Consider the following 26886-nt stretch of genomic DNA (forward strand, 5'->3'; position numbering starts at 1 on the left):
ATTAACATGTTGATAAATAAAAAATTAAAAAAGAATTCATACATATTAATTAGAACAATCAATTTGATTGAAATAAGAGCTATTGTTTCTAGTGATTAATGGAGACGTACTGTTTGCATGAGGACCTCATATTACTTTGTATAGATGATAGTTTTAGTTGGTCATATTACTTTATCGTTTCTAGTGATTTTCATACATATTATTTTAGTTGGTCACCACTTTTTGTTCATGGTGTGAAAAAAAAAAAAGCATATTCATGGAAATTAAAATACAACAATGAAAACCAAATACATAGTCCAACCAAAATATATAGTTCAACAAAAATAGGAAAAAGTTCAATCAAAATATAACAAATTAAACCAAATGCATAGTTCAACCAAAATGACAACCAAAATACATAGTTCAACAAAAATACCAAAAATCAAATTCATAGTTCAACAATTCAAAGTAAACAATTTTCAACCAAAAACCAAGGTGATCCAAATAACAATTCATCCCAATTTGAAGGATATCCAAGATGTGCGCTCTTCGGGTGACATCTTCAAGAACATGTCTTGTTTGACTTTAGTATTAAGCAATTCAATCGCCAAGAATCGAGCATTGTCATCCAAGTTTGGTACATCCTTCATAGCATCCCAAATACTATTCTCTCTATCTCTTTCTCTTTTCTCCATTAGAGCATAGATTTTCTCAAAATTGGTGGATATGGTTTCAAGAACTTTGGCTTGGTTGGTGGAACCAATTGAGTTAGAACTCCCATCATACTCGGATCTACTTCGCTTCTTTTGACTTGTTTTTCCTTGAGGAACCTCAACACCTAAAGGGGACTCAAAGGGTGGTGTAGATTGGTTGGGTGATGAAGGTTGGAAGGATGGTTGATAGTGACTTGGTGCTACAAATGTCTCATTGGCAGCATCATATGTAAAGTCTTCCATCCCAAAATTTAGGTTTTCCTCGTCCCTAAAAGTTGTTGCATCGGTATCATTGACACCTAATGCAAGTGAGCCATTTCCAGTAGCAGTTGCACCCCCAACCACAATTTTTAAATCATCATAATTAGCAACACTTTCTGTCTGAAGGTTCTTGTGACTTGGGTGGGACTAGCAAAGAAAAAAAAAATGATGAGTGTTAATATATTATAAATAAAATATTAGAGCAAGCTAGTAAGTGACATAGCTTATAATATGAAGCTCACCTTCAAGTAATTTTCCCATACTTCATCACTAGCCGTGAACTTCTTTGTAATTGGGTCCCACCCAAATCCAGAGTTGTTACGCATGAGAGTAGTCATTTTGTCAAACTGCTTCTTATACCATCTCATTCGGCTCACGTAATTGTTATATGTTTTAGGAGACACGGTTTTCTCATTTAGGCGAGGAAGTACTCTTTTTTCTATTGTTTGCTTACTTATTGACCCATTAGTATCACGCCATCCTCGACTGATACCATCAACCAATAGCTCTAACAAGAAATCGCTTTCTTCCTTGGTCCAAAGTTCATAATTATCGGAACTTTTTCCTTTTCCTTTGTCCTTTCCTTGTTGTGAATCCTTCATTTTACTACATCATACATGTAAGAGAAACCTCTTTTACTACTATATCATATATCACACATAATTTCACAACTTTACGTCAAACAACAATGATAGAGCCAAATAAGCACATGAAAAAATGCAATTAGTATAAATTCATACTTGCAAAAAAGAAAGTTCATCTTTATCATAAATAAATAAAATTAAAAAAAATCGTAGCACAGTGGTCCTTTTCTCCCAAGTGGGAAAGATAAAAAAAACTAGTATCAAAACAAAGCTCTATTGTTATTTGAATAGTTATTTCTCCAGTTTTTACAAAAGTAATAAAATATTATTTTATGAAATAATAAATATCAATAAGTAAAACCATTCCTATCAAGTCTGTTCACAACAAACCAAAAACAAAAAGTAACACAACAAACCAAAGCAAAGCAACACAACAACAGCAACGCATATAATAATGGGGTTTGGTATCATTCCTATCAAATCATTCATATCAATATTTACAGAAACAAAAAGCAACACAGATATACACAGATGTACCACATTAGCAACACGAATAATGCAAATCGAGACAAAAAAAAATAATAGCAAGCATGTGAAGAGAAAAGATGAGAACCTTTTCTCCGTTGCTGTTGTTACTTCTCAAGTCTGTTCATCTTCATCCATGAGAATCGATGTAAAATGGTGTGATTTTTTTATGGGTTTGGTATTTATATCACCCACTGAAAAGTCTCACAGATTACATCATTTAACGAAATACTTCAAAATCGGTAAGTTTTTGAATACCACCGTACTTTTTCTAATCTTTTAAAAGTCCTAATTGAATACCATCAGACTTGCATTGATGATTTTAAAATCCTAATTGAATACCATCAGATTTTTATTGATCACTTAAAAATCATAATTGAATACCACTAGACTTTTAAGCTTAAAAAAAATCTATTAAAATCCTAATTCAATACACCCCCTAATACTTGACTTAGCCGCTCTCTCCCTCGGAAAGAAAACCCAAGGCTTGGAGACTTAGCCGCCAACCCCCTTTTGGGTGGTGACTTCCTTTTGCTCTCCCCTGCCTCTGTCTTGCCCCTCCCTCCCCTCTCCTTTCCTTCCTTTGTTAACCGTCCGCTCTTTCCCTCCCTCCTTGAGTTTTCTTCCTCACCCTTTTCTTTTGCTGTGATTTGGGCCTTTTCTTTTATTTTGCAGGGGGTGTGTGATTGGGTGTGGGTGGTTTCGTTGTTTTGCTCCTATTCTGGGTCTGTTTTGTCCAGAGATTGCCATTGTGTCTTTGTGGCTTGGGTGGTTTTCCCCTATTTCAATTGTGTTGTCGGCCATTTTTTTGGCTTTCTTTGTTTCTTTTGTAGATTTTAGATTTGATTCATGCTGGAAAACTACTTCTGATCTGTGATTTGCCTCTATCTTTGATTCAGTGACAAACGGAGTGAACAAGCGTGTTGTGTGGTTTACTACAGCCTTTTGTGCTGCTTTCGTTTCAACCCGTTTGTGGCGTTGATCAATAATCTCTTCTAGTTTTTGCTTGTAAGAGCCTCTAGTGCTTGATATGCATTTTCTCCTCTTACCACTGGCCCCAATTTCTCGGCACCTTCCCTTCACAACCATCTTCAGCGCCTCGACCACTCGACGGTCTCCTTTACTTGGATTATGATAGCGCTAGCTCTTCGTAGCTTTGGTGGCTTGTCCACCACCATTTTCTGTCTCGAGCATTGTTTACTGGTTCCTCTTCGGTGGGTGTGGGCTTGGGTTGATTGCGCAACTGTTCGGTTATGGGTAGTGTGACATTTCCCTGCTTTTTGTATGCATTTTGCTTTTCTCTGCTTTATGTCCTCCTTAAGTTTTATTCCTTCATGTGTTGCAGTTCTTTTTTATTGAGCTCAATTTGTTGTAACCAGCTTTTGCCTTCTATCTAATAAAATTTGATTCTGACCAAAAAGAACATATGTTGCAAATCTTGCGATAGATCAAATCCAAATTTTTTATGTATTCAGTCAGTGCTGATTGACCAAAATGAGGATCCCAAATTGCATGAGCAATGGGTCTTACATGTAAAGGATCTTGTACCCATGCGTCAAAATTTCCTTGCCAAGCTACACGAGCAAGCTACATGAAACAGATTTCCAGAAGTCCACAAAAAAATTATTGCCAATTGTTACTTTTGCTTTAGCCTTATTTCACGACTTAGTTCTGGGAGTAAATATTTCGGCAACTAATCATGAGACTCCACGTGGACAATGAGAATATTCCTTCTATAACACTAAGCACTAACTTGTTTATCAACTTTTGGATACTAATACATGTGGCACATGACATGGCAACTCATGTCATCTACCATCTCATATGTTTTAATTAAATAATTTGTTATAAAAAAAAAGTTCACACAGATAAAATAAAAACAAAAAAGAAAAAAAAACCCAACGTTTTAGATTTAGGGATAAACCCCTTCTTCCTCTTTGAATAACCCTAGAAATTCAGCAGTCCTTCTATTGAAGAATTGAAGAAATTCAACAGTCCTTCTATTTAATATGGATCATATTCTAATTTTTCTTATGAAATTTCATTGTGCTTTTTGTTTTCCTCCACTTTCTGATGTACAAAGAGGAGGTCATATTGACACATCTGGATGCCATAAGAAATAGAATTCATATTTGTACAGCAATCCCTAAACAATTGCAATCTCTCCGTCTGAAAGTATATATTTGTTGAGGCCCAAAATGTCACAAGAAGCCTAATATAAAAATAGGCAAATAATACACTTTTCTATGCGAAACTACCCGACAAGCTTAAGTGGGCCTAAGCCACATACATGCATGGGGTTTGCTGAGCGAGTTATGGTGTAGATGGTTACAAGGATCAATGAGGCCCATCAAAGGGTTCAAGAAATAGAGGTTTTGGGCTGCTTAGGAGTGCCAAAAACCCAAGCCCATTTCTAGCAGGGAACATGATTCCTCAGCATTTATTACCCGATCTCCAATTTTCTACCTTACAGTACCAAAACCACTGCCAGTCTTTCTTCAATAGCGACCATTGCCCAACCCCCAATTTTCTACCTTTTTGTAATCTTCGTTCTATAGTGGATTTGTGTTGGACTGAGGAGTCCGGTGGATTTTCCCCAAAGGTGAGGTTTTATCACGTAAAATAATTCTCTACGTGTTCCTTTATTTTATGTTCAGCACGTTTCAGGATTGATAAAGCATATCAATTTTGCTATCGAAGTTTATTGATTGTAATTTTTAATTGGCATATTCACCTTCTTCTAGGCATTTTTAGTCATCCTACAGGTAATTTCAAACATGTATTAGTTAAAGCTTAATTGACGGTACACCTACCATAAGTAGTCTTAAGTCTAGGAGTAGTTGCAATTTAGCTTTTCCTCATTGAAAGGAAAATTGAAGGACTCTCTTTGCAAAGTTCTTGGTTATGAGTCAAAAGCATACATAGGTTTCATGTGTTGAACTGGTGTGCATGTATACGATGCCAATTTGCCAAAAGTTCGACTTTCGTGTTCAATTTGTCTCCAATAGTATCTCACTCTGAAAGGGTTCGCCCCTGCAAAAATTATGCGGTGCCTCAGCTGTACCGGTACAGCCACTTATCCAAGGGCAGAGTTTGCATTTCAAAAATGGATGGCTGAGATTGAATGACTGGATAACCTATTCAGCCTTTTGTTATTGAGCATGTGAGTCACATGTGACTCTTACAAGGGGTAACAGAATCAGACGCATGCTGTGGAGGTGGAAGACGACGCTCTCTCCTAGTCTTCTCTCCAAATCCAATCGTAAGAGTCTCCAGCTCTTTTCTCTGCTTGCCTAAATCCAATCCTAAAGGCCTCCAAATCCTCTCTCTGCTTGCCCACCAAACCCTCTCTCTACTTGCCCAAATCCATCCTGAGCGCCTCCAATTCTTGTTTGTGTTAGGCCAAAACGCATCTACAGGAAGCTAATGCTCACTGAATTGAGGTCATCCACGAGAAAACCGAAGACAAAGCTGGCGACTCTGCTTAAGCAAGGTCCTCAACTCTTCTCTCTACTTGCCCAAAACTGATTTGCATAAAGGTAATCGTTGCAAAATTGATGATGGGTCCAAGCTTCATGATGTAATGATCACCAAATTGAGAGGTATTTAGTTTGATTTGTTGGAATTGTGTGAACGACGACAATTGAGTTGGAGGAGAAAGGAAGTGTAAGGAGGATGCGTTGAAAGTTTGGAAACATGAAGTAAGAGTTCAAACAACCCTCTTTTTTTTGTTTAGGAGTTCAATGTATTTTGGGTAATGAGTTCATGCAGTTTAGGAGTTAAATGTACTTTGGGTAAGGAGTTCATGGAATTGCATGTTTTTAGCTTCGTATTTATGCTCCAAAGAGTTTGCCAATAGTCGGGCAACATGTGCATTGCAAACATGCAATTGCATGATGGTGATGCAATGCAAGAGTGACTGTGCGCAAACAAAAATAAGAAAAAATGGATCATATTTTATTGTACAGGCATAATTAGACATATTTTTTACTATAAATCGAAGGGTGCAATTATCCGAAATACAGAGCATGACAAACGGTAAGGGGCAATAATCTGAACATATTATATTACAAAAGGACCAATTATTCGAAAATACCTAGTAATAGAAATCGTCATGTAGTACGAATCACATTAAAAAATATCCCCAATTTCGTAAACCATAATGTGGTTAACCCTAATATTTAATAATAGCCATAAGGTCATAATGAAGTAGTTACTTGCTTTTCTTTGTCTTCGCACTATACATTCATTAGCTTTGCGTTTTTAAGCTATGTGGAGTTTGCTCACAGGCAGGTAGCGTTTGCATAACACACATGCAATTACACTAAGGCGATGCAATGCAAGAGTAACTGTAAGCGGGAAGGGGCAATTATCCGAAATACATAGCATCACAAACGGGAAGGGGCAATTTATTCTGAATGGACGATTTTACCCCTACATGTTTCTATAAAACAACCCATCATGTCCACAAAAATTTAGATCATTTTATCATACAACACTCCATCTTATCTATCTTCATCAAAATCATGGAAAAAAAAGGCTTATTATCAAAAACCGTCCCTAAGGTTTACGAAACTATCAGATTACATCCTTAAAGTTTTTTTGTGTCACTCATGGTCCTTAAGGTTAGTATGTGCAATCACAAATGGTCCCTGCCGTTAGGTTCCGTCAAAAACTCCGTTACTTTGCTGACATGGCATACATATATATCAAAAAACATCCATGAGGTTCACACACCTATCACAAATGGTCTCTACGAATTTATTTTAATTTTTAATTTAAAATTCATAAAATTTTGGTTTTCTTTTTAAAATTATTTATAAATGAAAAAACCATTTATAGAAGGATTTTAATCTTGAGGACCATTTATGAACCCTAAACCCTTAGTTTTTTCATTTTTAAATTTTATAAATTTTAAATTATTTTTTAAAAACTCCATTAGTTTGTTGATGTGGCACATATATGTAGCCCACATCTACAATAATATAGTGTCACATGTACTTAAAATAATTTAAATTCATAAAATTTTAAAAAGAAAAAAAAATGTTATGAATTTTAAACTTAAAAAATTAAAAAATTTCATAAGGACCATTTGTGATAGGTGCATGAACCTCAGGGATGTTTTATGATATATATATGTCACGTCAACAAACTAATGGAGTTTTTGACGGAACCTAACGGCAGAGACCATTTGTGATCATGCATACTAACCTTGAGGACCACGAATGATAAAAAAATAAAATAATAAGGATGCAATCTGATAGTTTCGTAAACCTTAGGGACGTTTTGTAATAATAAGCCAAAAAAAAGTTATAGGGGTGATGTACCCAGTAATGTGAAAATCACTACACGTGGTTCGTTTAGTGGTGCGAACCAAGCCTTTGCAAGTGAATAATTAAAGGAGTCGCTTCTCGTGGTGGGTTATGTGCCCAAAATCATGGTACGATTATGTCATCTGAAGGAAAATGGTCCGCCACCTTCTCATCTGGTGGACCCGCCTTCGCCAATGATTGAGCCGTACTTGTATTCAAATGTGTCATGGAGTAAAGTTGTCCGTTTCATGGAAAAAAGAACCCAAATAACGTACGTGTTCAACCAAACGAGCTAGTTGTTCAAGCGAACACAGGGGTTGCGTTCATTCAATAAATTTTCCCGTTCCACAGAAAAAAGAACCCAACTAACTTATTTTTTAAAACCAACAAGCTATTTGTGCAAGCAAACGTAAGAGGTGCGTTCATTCAGTAAAGTTTCCTGTTCCCCGGAAAAAGAGCCCATCTATCTATCGTTTTTAAACAAACGAGCTATTTGTTCAAGCAAACGCATGGGTTGCGTTCGTTGAGTAAAGTTGCATGTTCCCCATAAAAATTAACCCAACCAACTTACTTTTGCAAACAAACGGGATTTTTGTTCAAGTGAGCGCAAAGGGTGCGTTCGTTCAGTAAAGTTGTCCGTTCTCTAGAAAAATGTACCCAACCAACTTACTTTTTCAAACAAACGGGCTATTTTTTCACGCTAACGCATAGGTTGCATTCGTTGTGTAAAGTTGTCCGTTCCTTGGAAAAATGGACCCAACCAACTTACTTTTTCAAACAAACGGGCTATTTGTTCAAGCGAACGGCAGGTGTTGCGTTTGTTCAGTAAAGTTCCTTGTTCCTTGGCAAAATGGACCCAACCAACTTACTTTTTCAAACAAACGGGCTATTTGTTCAAATGAATGTAAGAGGTGCATTCATTCAGTAAAGTTGCCCGTTCCCCAGGGAAATGGGCCTAGCTAACTTTGTTTTTTAAACAAATGGGCTATTTGTTGACGTGAATGCAGAGGTTGCGTTCGTTGAGTAAAGTTATCTGTTCCCCATAAAAATCAACCCAACCAATTTACTTTTTCAAACAAACGGGCTGTTTGTTCAAGCAAGCACAAAGAGTGCATTCTTTCAGTAAAGTTGCTTGTTCCCTCGAAAAATAGACCCGACCAACTTACTTTTTCAAACAAACGAGCTATTTTTTCACGCTAACACAGGAGTTGCGTTCGTTGTATAAAGTTTTCCGTTCCCCGGAAAAATAGACCCAACCAATTTACTTTTTCAAACCAACAGGCTATTTGTGCAAGCGAACAAAAAAGGGGTGCGTTCGTTTAGTAAAGTTTCTCGTTCTTCGAAAAAAAGAGCCCATCTAACTTTCTTTTTTAAACAAATGGGTTATTTGTTCATACAAATGCAGGGGTTGCGTTCGTTGAGTAAAGTTGCTTGTTCCCCATAAAACTTAACCCAACCAACTTACTTTTTCAAACAAACGGGATGCTTGTTCAAGCGAGCGCAAAGGGTGCTTTCGTTCAGTAAAGTTGCCCATTCCCAAGAAAAGTGGACCCAACAACCTTATTGTTTCAAACAAATAGACTACGTTTTCACGCTAACGCAAGGATTGCGTTCGTTATGTAAAGTTTTCCGTTCCTCGGAAAAATGGACCCAACCAACTTACTTTTTCAAACAAACGGGCTATTTGTTCAAGCGAATGGCAGGGGTTGCGTTCATTCAATAAAGTTGCTCGTTCCCTGGAAAAATGGACCCAACCAACTTACTTTTTCAAACAAATGAACTATTTGTTCAAGCCAACGCAAGGGGTGCATTCGTTGAGTAAAGTTGCCCGTTCCCCCGAAAAATGGACCCAACCAACTTACTTTTTCAAACAAACGGGCTATTTATTCACGCGAAAGCAGGGGTTGCGTTCATTGAGATCAGCTTTGAGATGTTTAGGAAATGCGCTCAGCTTGTTGATGCTGGTTCAACTAAGCAGGGGTTGCCTTACTTGGATCATAACATAGATATCTAATTAGTAGAATATGGTATAACATGTGGCTTCCTTCATGCATAAGCTCTTATGTATGTATAAACATGAAATTACGGGTAAATGAATTATAACTATTTTCAAATAGATCGGGATCGGGGAGAATTTCTGAAATGTAAAGTCAATATATTTATATGTATTCGGAAATCATGTGAAAGGGATGTTACTATTTTAGTTTGGATCTAAGAAATTCGAGGTGTGTTTGTTACACCATGCATGCTTGGACTGGCTTGGCTAAAGTTTTATCCTATGTTTGTTTCACCCTGTTCTAATTTTAAGTGGGATTAACTAATACTGGGCCCACCAAAAACACCTCTTTAGGTGTTCTTAGCTAAACCCGTCTGGAGAGGAGGGACTAACAGTCCCAACGACCCAAGCAACTAGCAACCACACCCAATCACCCCATAACCAACGACCGACCAAGCAGCAGCCATAACCACCATCCCAACCACCAGATACGACCACCCGCCACGACCACTTGCCATAGCCACCCAAGAAGGAGATGACAGAATAGAAGAGGAAAGGAGAGAATATAAAATTTTCTAAAAACAAAACAGAGAAGAGGAGAGAAAATGGAGAAGAAGAGATGAGAGAAATTTTTCGAAAAAAATAGAGAAGAAGAAAGAAAATGGAGGAGAAGAGGAAAGAAAATAGAGAAGAAGAGGAGAGAAAATTTTAGAAAAAAACAGAGAAGATGGGAGAAAATGGAGAAGAAGAAGATAAAAGAGATGTAAAGGGGAAGAAGAAGAAAAGAGATGCAGAGAGGTTCGTCCAAAAATGAAAAAACGAGATGCAGAGAGGAAGAAAGAGATGGAGAGAGAAGAAAAGTAAAAAAAATATAAAAAAATCTTACTCTTAAAAATAAAAGAAAAATAGTCCTAGTCCAATCAAACATACACCAAATGCTGTATAAGTGTTATCCAGCTTATGCCAGGCCAAGCTAATCCAAGACCATACCAATACTTAATCCAGTCCATGACAGTCTCCTGTACCAAACTACCCCTCGATGAATTACCCCTAAACGTTCACATTATAATAATGCTGGTTGATGAGAGTTACTTTGGAAACAAAAAAAAGTAAAATAAAATTTATTTTTGTTATTCTCCCAATTCCAATAAAATGCAACAACTAGGTCTAGTTAAAGTATGAGTTGGCGATGAGAACGTATATGGATAGAACTTATAGCGGGGTCTGGTAAAAAAAGTAATTTCTGCTAGGCTTTTGTTCTTCTTTTTATTTTTATTTTTAGGGTCATTAGGGTTTTTATTGGTTGGAATGTCCAGTTATTTTGGTAGGAATTTTATATCTTAATTTCCTTCTCAGCAAATAATTTTTTTTTTTTTTTACACAAGGGATCGTGATGTCTTTCTATGGGATCACAAGTCTTTTTATTAGCTCTTATTTGTGGTGCGCAATTTCATGGAATGTAGGTAGTGGTTATGATCGATTCGATATAAAAGAGGGCGTAGTGTGTATTTTTCGTTGGGGATTTCCTGGAAAAAATCGTCGCATATTCCTCCGATTCCTTATGAAAGACATTCAATCCATCAGAATAGAAATTAAAGAAGGTATTTATGCTCGTTGTGTCCTTTATATGGAAATCAAAGGTCAGGGGGCCATTCCCTTGACTCGTACTGATGAGAATATGACTCCACGAGAAATTCAGCAAAAAACTACTGAAACCACAAGGACTTCCACACACACGCCAACACCAAGGGGGGGTTTTGATTTGATTTTGTGAATAAAACAAAATAAGGAAAAGAAAACAAAACAGAATTTAAATTAGAGTTTAAGAGAAATTGGTTTAAAATCAATCAAGAACAATAGCTAGGACTTACTATCCACCTCCAAACAATCAATCAATCAATCCATAAACAACAATAGATAACCAATTTCTAGCAAGCATATGATGACGACACTCAAAACAAGATCATGGCATTTGACTCGAGTTGTATGATTCTCTCTTAAGTGTATGTAAAAAGTGTATGGCATTTACATCAATACGTGTATTCTTAATTGAAATCTAGTCAGGGCGGACCCAGGAAATTTTATAGGGTGGACTAGTATTTTTAATGGGAGATCCATTATATTACCTTTTTATCTTTAGGTTTATGGTTTTTTTATGAGGGGTTTACATGGTTAGATAGGCTATAGGTTTTTTTATATATGTAAAGAAAATGAGTGGTAGCAACATTCTTCAATTAACAATTTTTAAATTTGATGGGAGTACACATAGGTTGCAGTCATATAGATTTACAATTGCACAATCACAAGCTACAAGATTCAACAAAACCAAGAGACAACTAGACTATATAAAAGCAAAGATCAAGTAATGAATAGATTAAATTAGAAAAATGACAAGTCATCAATAAAATCATAGCAAATTGAATAAAAATTCCCCAAAATTGAACACACAAACTCTAAGTCATAAAAGGCTAACAAGTTCAAAAAGTAAGCGAGAAACTACTAATATTAAAGAACCCATTGGATATAGGTTGATACAATTTTAAAGAGGAGGAGACCTACTGCTCTCAAGTTCAAATATAAAGTTATTGCTTACATGGGTGGGTAATAGAAAAACATGATTTTTGACGTGTGTGGGTGCCTCTAGAGATGAAATCTTACGGTTGTGCTAGGCTAATTTCAACAAAAAGGGGTGGACTCTTTTTAATTAACTTGGCTTTAACTTATAAAATTAATATTAAATTTTTTTCACCTCCAAGTTTAGCACTAGGCTAGAGCCCACTCTAGCCCATGCCTAGATCCGTCCTTGAATCTAGTATGACATTTACTCAAATTAACAATCAAGAATTCATTAAGATCAAAGAGAATATGAGTGTCACAAAAACCCTAAAACATGGCATTTGTTATTAGGAATTCAAGAATCGATTTCTGATAACTAGTTCTTAACCCAATTATTCGTTGCAAACAAGAACACATTCAATATGGCAATTGACCTATGTTCTACAACAATTTAATTCCAATACATGCTTCCAAGTTTGCTACTCAATGAAACAAAATATCAGAATTTACATAACATAGAGAAACTGAAATCATCATGCTTGTAGAAACTGAAAATCCATTCAAACTTGTTTATAAAATTGAAATCATGTTTAGGGCTTCAAGATTAATCCCCAAATAACAAGAAATTAGTTACTCATGTTCTTGGATGAACTCAAAAATAAATACACAAGAACTGACTATTTTTACAAGGAAGGAAAAGAAAGAACTCGTTGGCAGCTTTCTCCTCTTGCGCGGTTGATCTCCTTAGAACATGAATCCTTGTTTGGGGTCCTTGACTGGCCTTTTATACGACTTATATCAGAGTCCTAAACCCTAAAATTGACTGAGAAGTCGTCCAAGAAGTCTTGGAAAATAAGGAATCCAAATAGGAAAGTAAAGATCACAATTCCTAACTCCACAGGGAAATACAGCTCAGTCCAATTGTCACATGATTTGGGGATCTTCGGCCTCCTAGAAAAATCAGTAAAAATATATTTTAGAAAGATAAATGTCTTATCTTTCCAACCATATATAGCACATAACTTGGAAAATTTGGGAAGGCTTCCGTTTCTTCACATTCACGTAACATGTACTAAACTGTCATGTCTGCACGTGAGCTTACTTTACTTGTAATACTGTACCAATTGGCTCAGTAGAAAATTCTAGAAAAATCACAGATTGAACTTCAAGATGTTAGCTTTCATCTCCAATTGGCTTTGCACCATAATTCCTCTGAAAAGTTGATTTTCCCTTAAAAATCTTCTAAAAGAGCAAAAAAGCTGAAAATCAGAAAAGTAAAGTAATAAGCCCTTTTTAAGTCTAATGTCCTACAAAACCTAAGTAAAAAGAGTACATAAATGAGTATATTTATGGAGTTATCAAATGACCAAATTGAGAGCATGGAAATTAACCCACTCAACAACTTGGGTTGTGTTTTCACTAGGCAACAATAGATGTTTGATACCACAGTTGAAGACAACTATGAGCTTTAAGAAGTGAGCAAGAGAAAAAATAGATTACACTGTCTTGAACCATATTCTGCCTTGCCCACCACAGAAAAGCACCGACACCAACAATTGCTACAAGCACTGCAAGGAGCTGGATGTGAAAAGACATCAATTTCATTTCAGATATAATCATACATGCTGATGTCAGTGTCAAAAATAAAAATGATTATATTAGACACAAAAATAGTATAAAACTACCAGTTTTTTTCAAAAATGTAAAGGAACTAAGATTTGTGAGAAGAACCCCAAATCAGTTGCTAAATGGAAGAGAGTACCCAAATGGAAACAATTGCATCCAAAATCCAACCAAGCTGCCCAGTAAATGAAAGATAAGTAAATCCAACAGCCAAAGCTAAATTACCCAGAACTCTAGCAGTAGCTCCGTCATCTTTCCACCACCACCTCCACCACCATTAAACGAAACCCCTGATTGAACCTCACCACAACCTCTCTCTTCTTCTACTCTAACTGGTATCTCAATGCTGTATTTTCTTTGATGACTAAGATGAATGAATTTTTTTTTTTACAATAAAATGAAATCTTATGCTACGATTAAAAAAATCTAATTTAATAGATTAGAGAACCTCATATTAATTTTTATTTTAAAAAAAGGACAAGGAAAAAATTGAAGGAAGAAAAATTCACCAAACCCAAACTTGTTGCTCTAAATAAATTAAAAAATAAGAGAGAGAAAACAAAGAAACAACCAAGAGAAGCCAGATGTGTGGAAACTAAAATCTCCCAGCCAAATGCATGTGAATTGAAGTTGAATTTGAATGGTGAAGAGATATTGTCTTTGTCCCCAATATTGATGGTGAAGCTTTGGCCTGAAATTTTGTTGTACCACGTGAAAGTGATGAGGAGCTGCTTCTGGGTGAGAGTTTGGGTATGTCTACCCACTTCCCCTTTCCCTGTCTCTACAATTCTCACCAAGCAAGAGACCCTCAAAGAAGAATCCACAAAACAGCACACAATCCCTCATTCCAACATCACTTAAATTCACACACCCAGGCATGCACAAAGTTCTTTTTCCAAACATTTCTACTCAACTTGCAAACTATTTCAATAACAGAAAGCTAAAGATTTAGTAGATGAAACACACCAATTCATTTCCCATAATTAGAAAACAATGCAATAAATCCATGAAAATGAAAAGTAATCAATAAATTAGTAAAAAGGTCCCATTTCAGATGATGGATTCATATTTTCCTCAACATGAACACTCTAAATATTTCTCAGAATTATCAAATTGACCAACTCACAATTCTCAAATTTCAATTTGATTGCTTTATGAATTTCCAATCCCAATACCTTAACTTTATCACAAAAGCCAAAATGAACAAGCAATAGAGAGATAATAACATACGGGCAATAGGAATTGGAGAAGATGGCAATCTTGTTGAGTAGATGACGTTTTGTACGAATATCAGTGTCGCCGCCACTGCTGCCGTGAACACAGCACCACACAACAACTCTAACACATCTTCCCAAGACGACACAATGATCGCAGGTTCGAAAGGCCGACGCAACTCTGAGATGATTCAAGCGAGTCCGACCCGTCCTCTGCCACCGGTTTGAGTGTCAAGACTATCCACTCCACAATACAGAGGAGTAGGACGAACGACAGTTCAGAAAGAGCCTTTTTAATAAAATATTTAATAAACTGACCCATTCCATTGCCATTTGCATTGGCCACTTTCCCCATTTCATGTTGTTCTTTTTTCCTGTCAATTATTTATTTTTAATCAAAAAACCATCAAAATATTAAGCAACCACATTTCCAATTTTTAGATGTATGTGTAATTACATGAAATTAAAAAATGCATCCCGCCCAACTCTTGCTTGTTGTACATTACTCTTGGCCTTGCGCTTTCCTTTCATTTCACCTCTTTTTTGAGCTTCCATAACGTGCACAAATCAAGTACACAACATTATCATGCACTCTAGCAATGAGAATCTGAATACTAATCCAAAAGCCTAATACACCCTAAACCCCTTAAACACCGCAACATCACATTGCTTAATTACAAAAATACGGTGACCAGGATTTGCACACAGTCGCTCTATAATTGCATATACCAATATGCAATTGCACGACACTACTTGCAAGTGCATCAACCCTCCATTATAACATTGCACAAATAATGCGCACAACCCACCCATGCATTTCTCTCTTGGGCCGGGATTCACAATCCTTTTAAATCCCAATCCAAATCTTAACCAATCCTAACATTACACATTCGGAACACTTTACGCTCCATAACAAAATATGCAAAAACACAGTCAAACCTACCTACCTACCTACCACGAAATAACCTCACTTGCATAATTAAAAAACAAAACTATATACTGTAATTGCATTCAGTGACTTGGATTTGCATACAGGCGATTAGTAATTGCTTAATCACAAAAATACAGTGCCCTGGATTTGCACACAGTCGCTCTATAATTGCATATACCGATATGCAATTGCATGACACTACTTGCATGTGCATCAACCCTCCATTATAACATTGCACAAATAATGCGCACAACCCACCCATGCATTTCTCTCTTGGGCCGGGATTCTCAATCCTTTCAAATCCCAATCCAAATCTTGACCAATCTTAACATTACACATTCGGAACACTTTACGCTCCATAACAAAATATTCAAAAACACAGTCAAACCTACCTACCTACCACAAAATCACCTCACTTGCATAATTCAAAAATAAAACTATATACTGTAATCGCATTCAGTGACTTGGATTTGCATACAGGCGATTAGTAATTGCATATAGACATATGCAATTGCATGAACATTACAACCATGAATGTGAGATACCCACTTCACCTCACGACACTTTTAGAATGAGAAACCCACTTCATCTCATGAATGTAAGAAACCTACTTCCCCTCTTGCCCCAACTCATCACCACAGAATTTCAATTAACAATAACATAAAACATACACTACAAAACAGAATGCTTTTAGCGAGGGCATTTTTTCGTAGCAAAAAGCCTTTTGCCGTCGGAAATACCCTTTTCCGTCGAAAGTCGTCGCTAAAACACTGGTTGCAAATACTTCTTTTCCGACCATTCCATCGGAAATAATGTATTTTCGACACCCATATTTCGTCGATATTGCTTATATTTCTATCGGAAATAAATTTTCTAAACAATCATACAAATTCACTTCCAACCATAAATGTGGTCGCAAATACTTGCGCACCTGTCGGAAATAATTTTTTATCGAGATCTTTTGTTTTTGCCATGCTATTTTTTCGACCAATGACTATTTGTTGAAAATAGTATTTCCGACCCTCGATTACTATTTGTGATAAATATAATACGTTGGAATTGTGGTTTCTCGACATGGAAGTTTGTCAAAAATGTTTTTCCAACTACATTTATTTGCATTGAACATACAAAAATTTGGTCCAAAACTATGAATAACATTTCAATTGAGAAATTGTTGTTCGAAAAATAGTATATATTATCATTAATAAAAGACAAATGTAATAAATTACAAATATTCATTACAATCCTAAGCTATGTCCTATATCACTAGTCCCAAAGCCTACTTCCAATCAAACATTAAAGAGTTCGAAAGCATGCTTCATAGCTTCCATGGAATCATCACTAATGATGGGATGCTGCTACTTCCCATTAACAATAACATTGTTAATCCTGCAAAAACAAGAACAGAGCTAGTTTTGTTACCAAAACAAACTTGTAGTCAATGTGTTAAATCAAATATATCAAGGAAGAAAACAATACATGACAGAGTAATGAAATAACAAAAAAATAGATACAAACTCAAGGCGACTAAAACCTGAGAGTAAATACTAGATTCATATTGAATTGAAACATATTTTTACATTATTGATTACCCTATACCATCTTTCACCACTAAGTCTCTCAACTTGCAGTCTTCCTGAATGCCCCAGTAGCATTTAATTTTATCAATAACTTTGATATTCATGAAGATCCTGCCCTATGGGGAATTCCAACAGAAACACATTGAGAACATGCAAACTTCAGCTCAGACAAAACTAAAAACTCCAATGATTCAAAGAACACAAGAATTCTAATGTATCCTCTTTTGACTGACCAATTCCGGACATGCCAAGTACCCATAATAAATGACGGATTCTTATCCAACTAGTTGCCTTAATGAAATATAAAGAAAATAATATATTTAAAGCAGTGTCCCCTTAATTTTTATATTAATATTTGGTAGTGAAATATTATATTGCTTTTCGGGGTAAAAGGTGTCACAATTCTGACGGTACAAGTGTCCAGATCGTGACCAACCCACCAACACACAGAAAAGAAGGATATAATTCGATTTGGGCAGAGATGAGAGAGTGCTGAGTGAGAAGTTTAGGGTTATAAGTGAAGGGGTATGACTGAGAACTATGAGTGAGAAGGTATGAGTCCGAAGAGGTTTCAATGAGAAGATCTAAGTGAGAAGAGGTACAAGTGATAAGATTCAACATGTCTTTGTCTTCATCTCCCGCTCAAACAAAGAGGTGTCAGTATTGTGGAGCTGCAATGGTGCTTCGGGTTTCAAAATCAGATAAAAATCAAGGGAAGCCATTTTGGAAGTGTCTAACCTTCTATGTAAGTTTTCATTTCCAGAATATGTATGTGGTGAAAAAAAAAACCTAGGTCTAACTCTGACAAAATTATTTTGCATATATGATGCCTGCAATTAGGGAGCCACCAGTTGCAATGTATTCGAATGGGTTGATGTAACCTTCGCTGAAGCAGATCAGCAAGATGACACGTATGATGTTACAGTGCTAAATATGCTGAAGTCAATTAAGGACTTGGTATTAGTTTTATTAGTTGTATCAATTGTCATATTATTTGTTCTTTTAATGACCAATTAAGTGCACAGTTTCAAGGATTGTAAAAGTTCTCCCCAAAAACACATGTTGCACGCACCACCAATGACTTTTCAAACCCATTTTGTAATTTTTGTTCTTCAAATAGGTGGATAGACATTGAGTTTAAATTATTGTTTGAAACAAAAGCATTTATTTGTCTGAAACCCAGTAAAAAATTTCCTACACTTAGTTTAAAAAAATAAAGTCATACGAAGATGATAAAATGATAATACAGGGCCAATACGATGCAATAATAACACAATACCTTTTTTTTAAAGATTGCATAATTATTAAGTGTATATAGATTGTTTATTGATTGTTTACTGCATGTAAGTCGCATGATATTGAATGTTTATTGAAGGTTTATTAACTGCATGTATTTCGCATGTTATTACTCCGATATTGAATGTTTATTGAAGGTTTATTGATTGTTTACATGTTTAGTGAAGGTTTAATGATTGTTAACTGCATGTATTTCGCATGTTATTGAACCGATATTGAATGTTTATTGAAGGTTGATTGAGTGTTTACTGCATGTATATCGCTTGTTATTGCTCAAATATTGCATATTTATTAGGGGCAAAAGTAAGACTCAAGTAAGATTTAAGGAGTTAGATTTAAGGGGGGAAACGGTCCTTATTCTTTTTTTTAGTAGGAAGAACAACTGTTAAGTAGAATTTCCTATTCAATACGACTTCCTTATGGTTGATGTAATTGGGGACTGATGTATATTGCATGTCTATTGCGTGTATATTACATGTCTGTTGCGTGTATATTGCTTGTCTGTTGCCTGTGTATTGTTATTTACTTCCTTCGTAAGCAATAAAAATCAATACACACGCAATAAATGTAATATATGCACGCAATAGACAAGCAATATAGACGCACCGATATACATTACTTTCATGCTACTCAGCTGCCCAAAACCAATAAAAAAAAAAAAAAATCAACCAATTTATTAACCGATTATAGAGGAGAAAGGGATTTGAACCCGAGGAGCAGTATGGAACCAATAGGGAGTTTTTATAGCATTGCACTTGGGGACATTTTTTCATCTGTTTCTATAAAGAGGGCATGATTGAATAAAACATTGGAGGCGAGGCCATAGCCGCCTATTCCCCTTACAGAATTACCTTATTAAGATGCAACCCATTGCGATTACGTCAAGGCATGTTGAACGGCTTAAAGATTGGGATCTGATATTTGGAATGGTGGCTTGGATAAATGATGACATATCACTTTGCAATGATGTAATACACTTAAAAAGCTATCAATCCCCATTGACATATGCATTCTTCAAATCCCAATTCACATATGCAGTCTTCAAATCCCAATTCAATGCAGTTTGGTTAAGGTTAGGTAAATGTCGTGAAGGAGTTAGGCCAATATTACACAGATGTTTGTTTGATTAAATCCAAAAAAACTTTACACTCCATATGCACATTCTATGTATGGGAATGGCATGTGTCTAACTTCAACAACGCATTTGCCTATCCATTTAGATTGCCCACGTGCAATAGATTTACAGATCCATTTACTTTTCTCCTCACCAAGCCTCAGCATCTCCATTTCAGATTCTTCATTTTTCTGTCTATGCTCTGCATCCAACTCCATATACATTTAGCACAATATGAGAATAAACATAGCGTAATATCACACTAATCGAAATGAAAGTATGCATCCGCTATAATATTTGCCACTATTTTGGTTCTAATTGTTATTGTCCAATAACTTAAATCTAAATTTCTGTACACAAATACACTAAGATTGAGAAAGACGAAGAAGAATTGAGGAGCAGAGGTAGAATTCGAAAAGGACCCGTGGGTCTCTATTGTGTATTTACATGACTTTGAATTTGGACATTCCCAAAACCTATTTAATCATCATGTGCCTGAACTAAGTTCAACCGATATCATGGCATGTAAGCATCTCCCCGTACAATCTCTGCAGCCAACTTCAACTGAAAAAAGGGCATGTTCTGCGAGGTGCAAGTAGCTAAGGGAATCTCAGTGCTCAACAACTCAATGTACTTCAACACGAATATACCACAATCGCCTCTGAAGCAAAACAAGAACTCGATCAATTCAACTAATGACATTCTAACGTAATTGACAAATTAAAGTAATAAAATTAAGTAAAAAGTTGTGCTCACTGATTAGCCTATTGTGGAACATACACACGTTGTATTGGCCATGGACACCACCAATCTCGGGTGCACTCGTTCTCGTAAACACCTTCTTCATAAAAGTCGAGGGTGTTCAGAAGATTGGCATCATAATTGACAGGGGGGCGAGTTCTTCCTTTAAGCTCTGATCTGGAATGAGTGAAACCATTGAATCGTAGACTTTGATTTTATAGTTAACCAGATCAATCTCTAGAGCCACCCAATGCTTATACTTTGGCAACATACAAGGGGCATATACCTTATATGCGTTCTGCCAATCCATTCCACATGCTGGAACCTTGCCATTTACAACGTTCAGTAAATTGGTTCTAATTTTCCACCCAACTTTCTCTTTTTTTCTTTTATTATCTGCAAAGCAAGTATGGATGTGATTCTGTGAAATAGAAAACAATCAATGGTTAAACACCTTCACAAAGCAAGTATGGATAATTTGTAATTATTAACTGCACTTGGTTAAGGCCTATGACATACTGATGTAGCACAGCCCTGGGTGTGTTAGTTTAAACACTCAGAGCAATAGGACAGAAAAGATAAGAAAAGCTGAAGGGAAGAAAAGGTAGAAGGCAAGCAGAAATCAGAGAGTTTAAAGGAATTTTTAATCAATATTCAAATGTGAATTGTAAAGAACTATATAGGGGTATTTATAGCAAACTAAAACCTAGAGACAATAGAATTAAAATTCCCAGCTAAAACAGAAATCATATTCCTAAAAAAATAGGAAACTTAGAAATCCTACTAGGATTTGGAAAACTAACTTAGAAATCCTACTAGGATTTGGAAAACTAAAGAATATAGGAAACTAACAAATAAATCAGGAAACTAAATAATTTAGGTCCTATGCATCCTGCATCACATACTATAAAAAATACATCGGTCATTGTCCAGTCCAATATTTCTACTTCCTCCAACTCCTGTTATCACTTCCGGATGAGATACAACCCCAAATCAATGTGCTACACATGTTTTTCTTGTCAATCTCATAATCTATGTACATTCAAACAATTGCATAATCAATTAAACTTACATATCCTTTCAGCCAACCGTCAGCTTTGACGAGGGAAGCAAAGAATTCAATCTCAGCTTCCACGTTGCCAAATTGCATCACCAAACTATGAATACAAAAAAAGTTTTAGAACACAACAATTAAAAAATATATACACTCATGCCTTCTATCTCAAAAAACAAGGTACTTACTTTGGGTTATGGTGCCATTCCCAACAAAGGTTCAGCAATTTCACCATATCATCATGCGAAATTGCCTCCATTGGGTCTAACGTTCGAAGTTCCAAATCACCAATTCACTAGCTTCAAAGATCTTCCACATACGAATAATCATCTTCCTCTTCTGTAATTGGACCCCTCGTTCCACTGCTTTACCTTCATCATTTAACCAAACGTTCAACTGAGATAGCACAGCTGTAGGTTGATCCAAATCAATGGGCCCGAGAGTAAACTCAACCTCTGTCCCCTCCGTGCTCTCGCCAATGTCATCGCCAAGCAACATAACTTCATCATCCGCTTCCTCACATTAGTTTCTTTGCACTTCCTTTTCCTCACTTCTCTGTCTTTTCACTTCCTTGCCCTTCCTTTTTTTTTTTTTTTTGTGGATCCTCTCCCTCATTGCTTTTTCTTTGCAATTCCTCTCCCTCATTGCTTTTTCTTTTCACTTCCTCTCCCTCAATGCTCTTTCTTTGCGCTTCCTCTCCCTTGCTGCTTTTTATTTTCACTTGCTCTCCCTCAGTTCTTTTCCTTTGAGCTTCCTCTACCTCACTTGGTTTTCTTTGCACTTCACCCCCTTCAATCCCCTCATCTTCCTTTTCCTCTCCCTCATTTCTCTTACTTTCCCCTTCACCATCCTCTTCCTTTTCTTCTCCCTCATTTCTCTCACTTGCCCCTTCACCCCTTTCAATCCCCTCCTCTTCCTTTTCCTCTCCCTCATTTATGTTATTTGGCCCTTCACGCCCTTCAATGTCCTCCTCTTCATTTTCCTCTCCCTCATTTTTGTTACTTGGCCCTTCATCCCATTTCATGTCATCCACTTCCTCATATCCCTTAAATAGATGTGACACGACACAACGATTCGTCCTCTCTTTCAGTAAAGCTATGTCCCTTCTCACTTCCTGCTCAAAATGAGGACCTAAATAGTGGTCCAACATTTTTTCTATCCATATGACCTTTAACTCAAGGACGTCCTTTTCTCGCTTTACTTGAAACAACTTGGACCTCAACAAGCTTACTGTCCTGTTCAACTCATCAAGGTCAGCACATGAAGAAGGAATTGACTTTGCCGAGACAACAACAGGGTGATTCTGTGGCCAACTCCAATATGGTTGTCTCATTTCCATTTCACTCGGACATAGTGCCCGCAACTGAACTGACTATTTCAGAATACAGACAAGAGTCATATGCAATCATTCTACTTCATAATTTCATTGAATCTTATAAATAGTTCCAAGGGCTGCAAACCAAACCTTTTTGCTCTGGAAAAAATAATTGTTCAACTTTCTCATCTTGGGAACAGCAGTAGTAGTTCTCCATCGCAAAATATGCGGGAGAGCTGTCGATCAACAACCTTGCAGTAATTCAGGTCCGCCATTCTAGGAATTAATTCATATACCCAAATCTACACAATCCACAGGACAAAAGTTAGTAGTTAAGTTTTAAAGTCCACAAAACATAACTGACATGAACATTATTACCATGTACCTGGAAAGCATACGTGAAACCTTTAAAACTCCAGCCACCCCTTTGCACTTCACCATGCTTATCCTTCTTGCCCTTCTCATTTTTCCGGCTTGGTCCCGTTACCTTACTTTTCCCCTTCTCTCTTCCCTTTTCATTTTCAAAGCTTTTCACATACCTTGTTGGTGCAGAAAATATCTTGGGTTTTGTCAAAAGACACCGAACCCCACGGATACCTGTTGAACGCATCCAAGTCCTCTACAAGGGTCAGATAATTTAGATTGATGTTCAAATGCTTGTCCCTTCCCAAAACCACTAACTCAGCAAAGTAAATAAGAGCTAGCTTGTAGATGTCATCTTCCTCTATGCACCTCAGAAATGCTTCTTCTAAAGCATTACATGTAATTCCTTCGTCTATAAAATATCTTTTCTTAAGTCTAATTTCATCACTTTTTCCACTGGAAACTTCAAGCACTTCCCCAAAACGAAGCCCTATGATCAAATAGAAATCCTGACGAGTGAACTGAGCAACGTCGCACCCTATTAAGAAACTCAGTCCATCCAAGTCTTTCACACCCTGCCCCTTTACTCTACGCAACACAACCCCATGCACAATCTGCCCACTAAACTGAATCTTATCTATATTCAGAAGATGGCCAAAGTATGATGTCTTGAATTGTTCTAATTGTTCTGCACTCAACTTCACTCGAATTGCTGCTAGGGATGAATTTGCATGTGAGTAGTTGTTCACCCGTGAGGAATATGCCTCTGACTCTAGCCATACCAGCTCCACGTTGGATCTCATTTCCTGAAATACAAGATGAAATAATGTGAACACATATACTACCACGTATTTGCACAATCACATTGGTATTTACACAAGAAGTTAACCAGCACATTACAAATTTTACAAAGTACATGCGCATAGGGATTACTGATCATAGGCTTTAACATCATCAAAGCAATATGAAAATTTTTGTGCAAATACCTGTTAATGCAATGATTCTGTGAATTACAAGCAATAACATGTGTTTTATTTATGGATTCAAACTCCAATCAATGGTTGATGCATGAGTGAGTGTGAGTGCATTCTAGGCAAGTTCTGCACTTCACACACATGACAATTATTGTCATCTCACACACAACACAAAATAAATAAATAAATAAGAAAGATGGTGGAAGGAAGCAAAGCAAAGCATCTGCTCTGCTATCTGCTTGCTAAGCCATTGCCACATCCTTCTTTCTTTCTAGCTTTTTCTTCAGTCCGCCATAATCATCATAGATCAACCTTTTTTCAAATGCTTTGCACTTTTATTCATGAGTTTATTATTATCTGTTCTCATTTTTCACAGGCATATTTAGACGGAAATAATATTTTTTCCAAAAATTATATATATTCTAGCACCAGAGAGATAATCTGCACTCTGCACTGCTTCAAATGTGGAAGGTTTTGAGGGCCTCCAATTCAACATCATTACCTTATTCATATCATTATTGACATGTTATTCACTTGATTTTCATTCGTTTTTTAACATATACCCAAGCAAAAATTAACATGCAAGTGAAGCACAAAGAAGAGATGCCAAATCCAACAACATTCATGGTACAAATTGGGGGAAACGATTACTCTAACCCTCAACTCAAATTCCATAAATTACTCACCAAATGCTGGGTATTAAACAATCGCAAGGTGTCTGTGCTGGGTCTTTGTGCGGCTTTGCTCCACAAATGGAACCTATCACTTCCAATGAATATGACTTCTCTCCTTCTGTTTGCCCGTTCTTGGTTTACTCCTATGATGGAAGGGCAAAGTTCCCCACTGCCTTGAGAACCATAAACTGGTCAACAAGTCAGCTTTCTTTGGTGTGCGAGCGTGCCACTGCTAGCAAAAGTTCTAGCAGACTTGGTTTGGAATGGATAACTTGCGTCCCAAGTTACTGATTTCTGCAAACAAACGATTGTGAATTTGGGTGAGGAATATCTCCCAAGTAAGTTCTTTTCCTGCCTCAGACTGGTGAGGACTTTAACAATTTATCTCAGTATAAGGAGGTTGCCTTGGCCAGAATGGTTTGATGGGATTTAAATTGTTCTTTAGGCGGAACTGCCTTTTACAAAAAAATATATATAACAGTGAATGCTTATATTAGAGGAAGATGAAGGGACAGCCGGGGCTTTATTTCTGTCGAGATAGAAGGTTCTGCTGACTGGAGATACCGGCCGGGACGCTTGGGCTGGACTGGACCGTTGACAACCTTGGCTGCTAGGCTTCAACTTGTAAATCGATACCAAAGGCTGATTCTGGCAGAGCTTTGATGTACCTCATGCTTTTGTGAAGCTTTTGAGTGGGCAGAACTGCAATCTTCTTAATCTGCACGGGCAGGAGTGACGGTTTTTGAGGGCTTCAGTGGGCTAGAGACTGCACTGTGAATTTTGTTGAGGTTTTCCATACTTGGAGGAGACTCAAACCCTGCCTGTCTTGGTTTGCTGAACCAAATTTGTAACGAAAGAAATCTCGTTTTGAATGACTTGTTTCTTAAATCTGGATTTTGTGGATCCTGATCTGGAGCTGGTTTCACTTGAAATTCAAGTGGGCTTGTTGGTTGATTTTGAACTTGTCTGTTGACGGTTTTCTTTGTGTAGGATCTTTGTTTGATTGGGTGATGATTTTTTTGTTGTGTGTTGTGTTGTTGTCCTTTACCCTGTTCACTCCTTCTTGTATTTATAGTAAAACTGTTTCTTTTCTGGAGTAGGGTGATTGTGTTTATTTATTGGGCGGCAAAGATATCTCCCCCCTTTTTCTTTTTTTAATGAAAGGAAAGAAAATAGGATTTCTTCAGTTTTGGCAGATAGACTCTCAAATAGGCAATCACTTCCCTGATTTTCTTGAAAAGGAACCTAATCTCTTTCCCAATTTCAACTGCCCCTTGTGAGATTTTACCCATGATGGTTAGTTTGACTCCTTTTCGGACAGCTCCCTGCTTTCCCGCTTATCCTCTTTGAGATTGTAACTTGCCTATCTCCTTGGGATAATTACCTTCTCTGAAAAGACAGAAGAAAAATCTCTGAATATACATATATATATGTAAGAGGGATTTGATCTTCAGTTTTTTCATAATCAACTTGATGTCATGAACCCTTCAATCACTTCTTCTATACAGTTGCCATTGCTGACTTTTCTTTATCCCAGAGATGTCACGTGGGATTGTTCCTATTTCTGGGCTCCTCTTCCTATTATATTGGGCCTGTGAGGCCCAAATTAGCCTTGTTTGCTCTGATGAGCCTTGGGCTGGTCTCTTCGGTTTTGGGCTTCCATCTTTCTTTGATTTTTTGCGGCTTTATTCGGGCCTATTTTCATGGTGGGTGTGTCAATTTTGGCCCAAACACCTTCTCCTTCCACTGTTTGAATCCACGCCTTTGCTCCTTCCACTCAAAGTAAATACTTTTTCACGGTTTAGATAATGGAGTTGCGTTCAACCCTTGCCTTCAACCGTCGTTAACCTTTGTCTTCAACCGTCGTTGCCCGTTGCCTTCAACCGCTTTCTCGAGCTTAGCGGTTTCTCGAGCTATGAGTTTTAGATCAGTGGGTTTTTTCTGCTCAAACTTCGAACTTGCCTCTTTTTTCTTTTTCTTTTTTTTTGGGACCAACTTCATTGCTGGATATTAAATTCGGGTTTGGGTTCTTCACCTACCCGATTGCACAACTTTATCCCAATTCTCCCCAACCCTTGGAT

General features: G+C 36.9%; 1 pseudogene across 1 annotated transcript; it reads right to left on the bottom strand.

Annotated features, from left to right (window-relative positions):
* Positions 1–491: 491 nt before the first annotated feature.
* LOC148917671 (uncharacterized protein At2g29880 pseudogene) lies at positions 492–1786 on the bottom strand (annotated as a pseudogene). The gene is made up of 2 exons (XR_016126097.1): positions 1196–1786; positions 492–1100 (listed from the first exon to the last, which is right to left on the bottom strand). The product of XR_016126097.1 is annotated as an uncharacterized protein At2g29880 pseudogene (transcript).
* Positions 1787–26886: the final 25100 nt, after the last annotated feature.

This window comes from Prunus mume, linkage group LG4 (genome assembly GCF_029339155.1).
Source record: "Prunus mume cultivar Tortuosa linkage group LG4, ASM2933915v1, whole genome shotgun sequence".
Lineage (NCBI taxonomy): Eukaryota > Viridiplantae > Streptophyta > Magnoliopsida > Rosales > Rosaceae > Prunus > Prunus mume.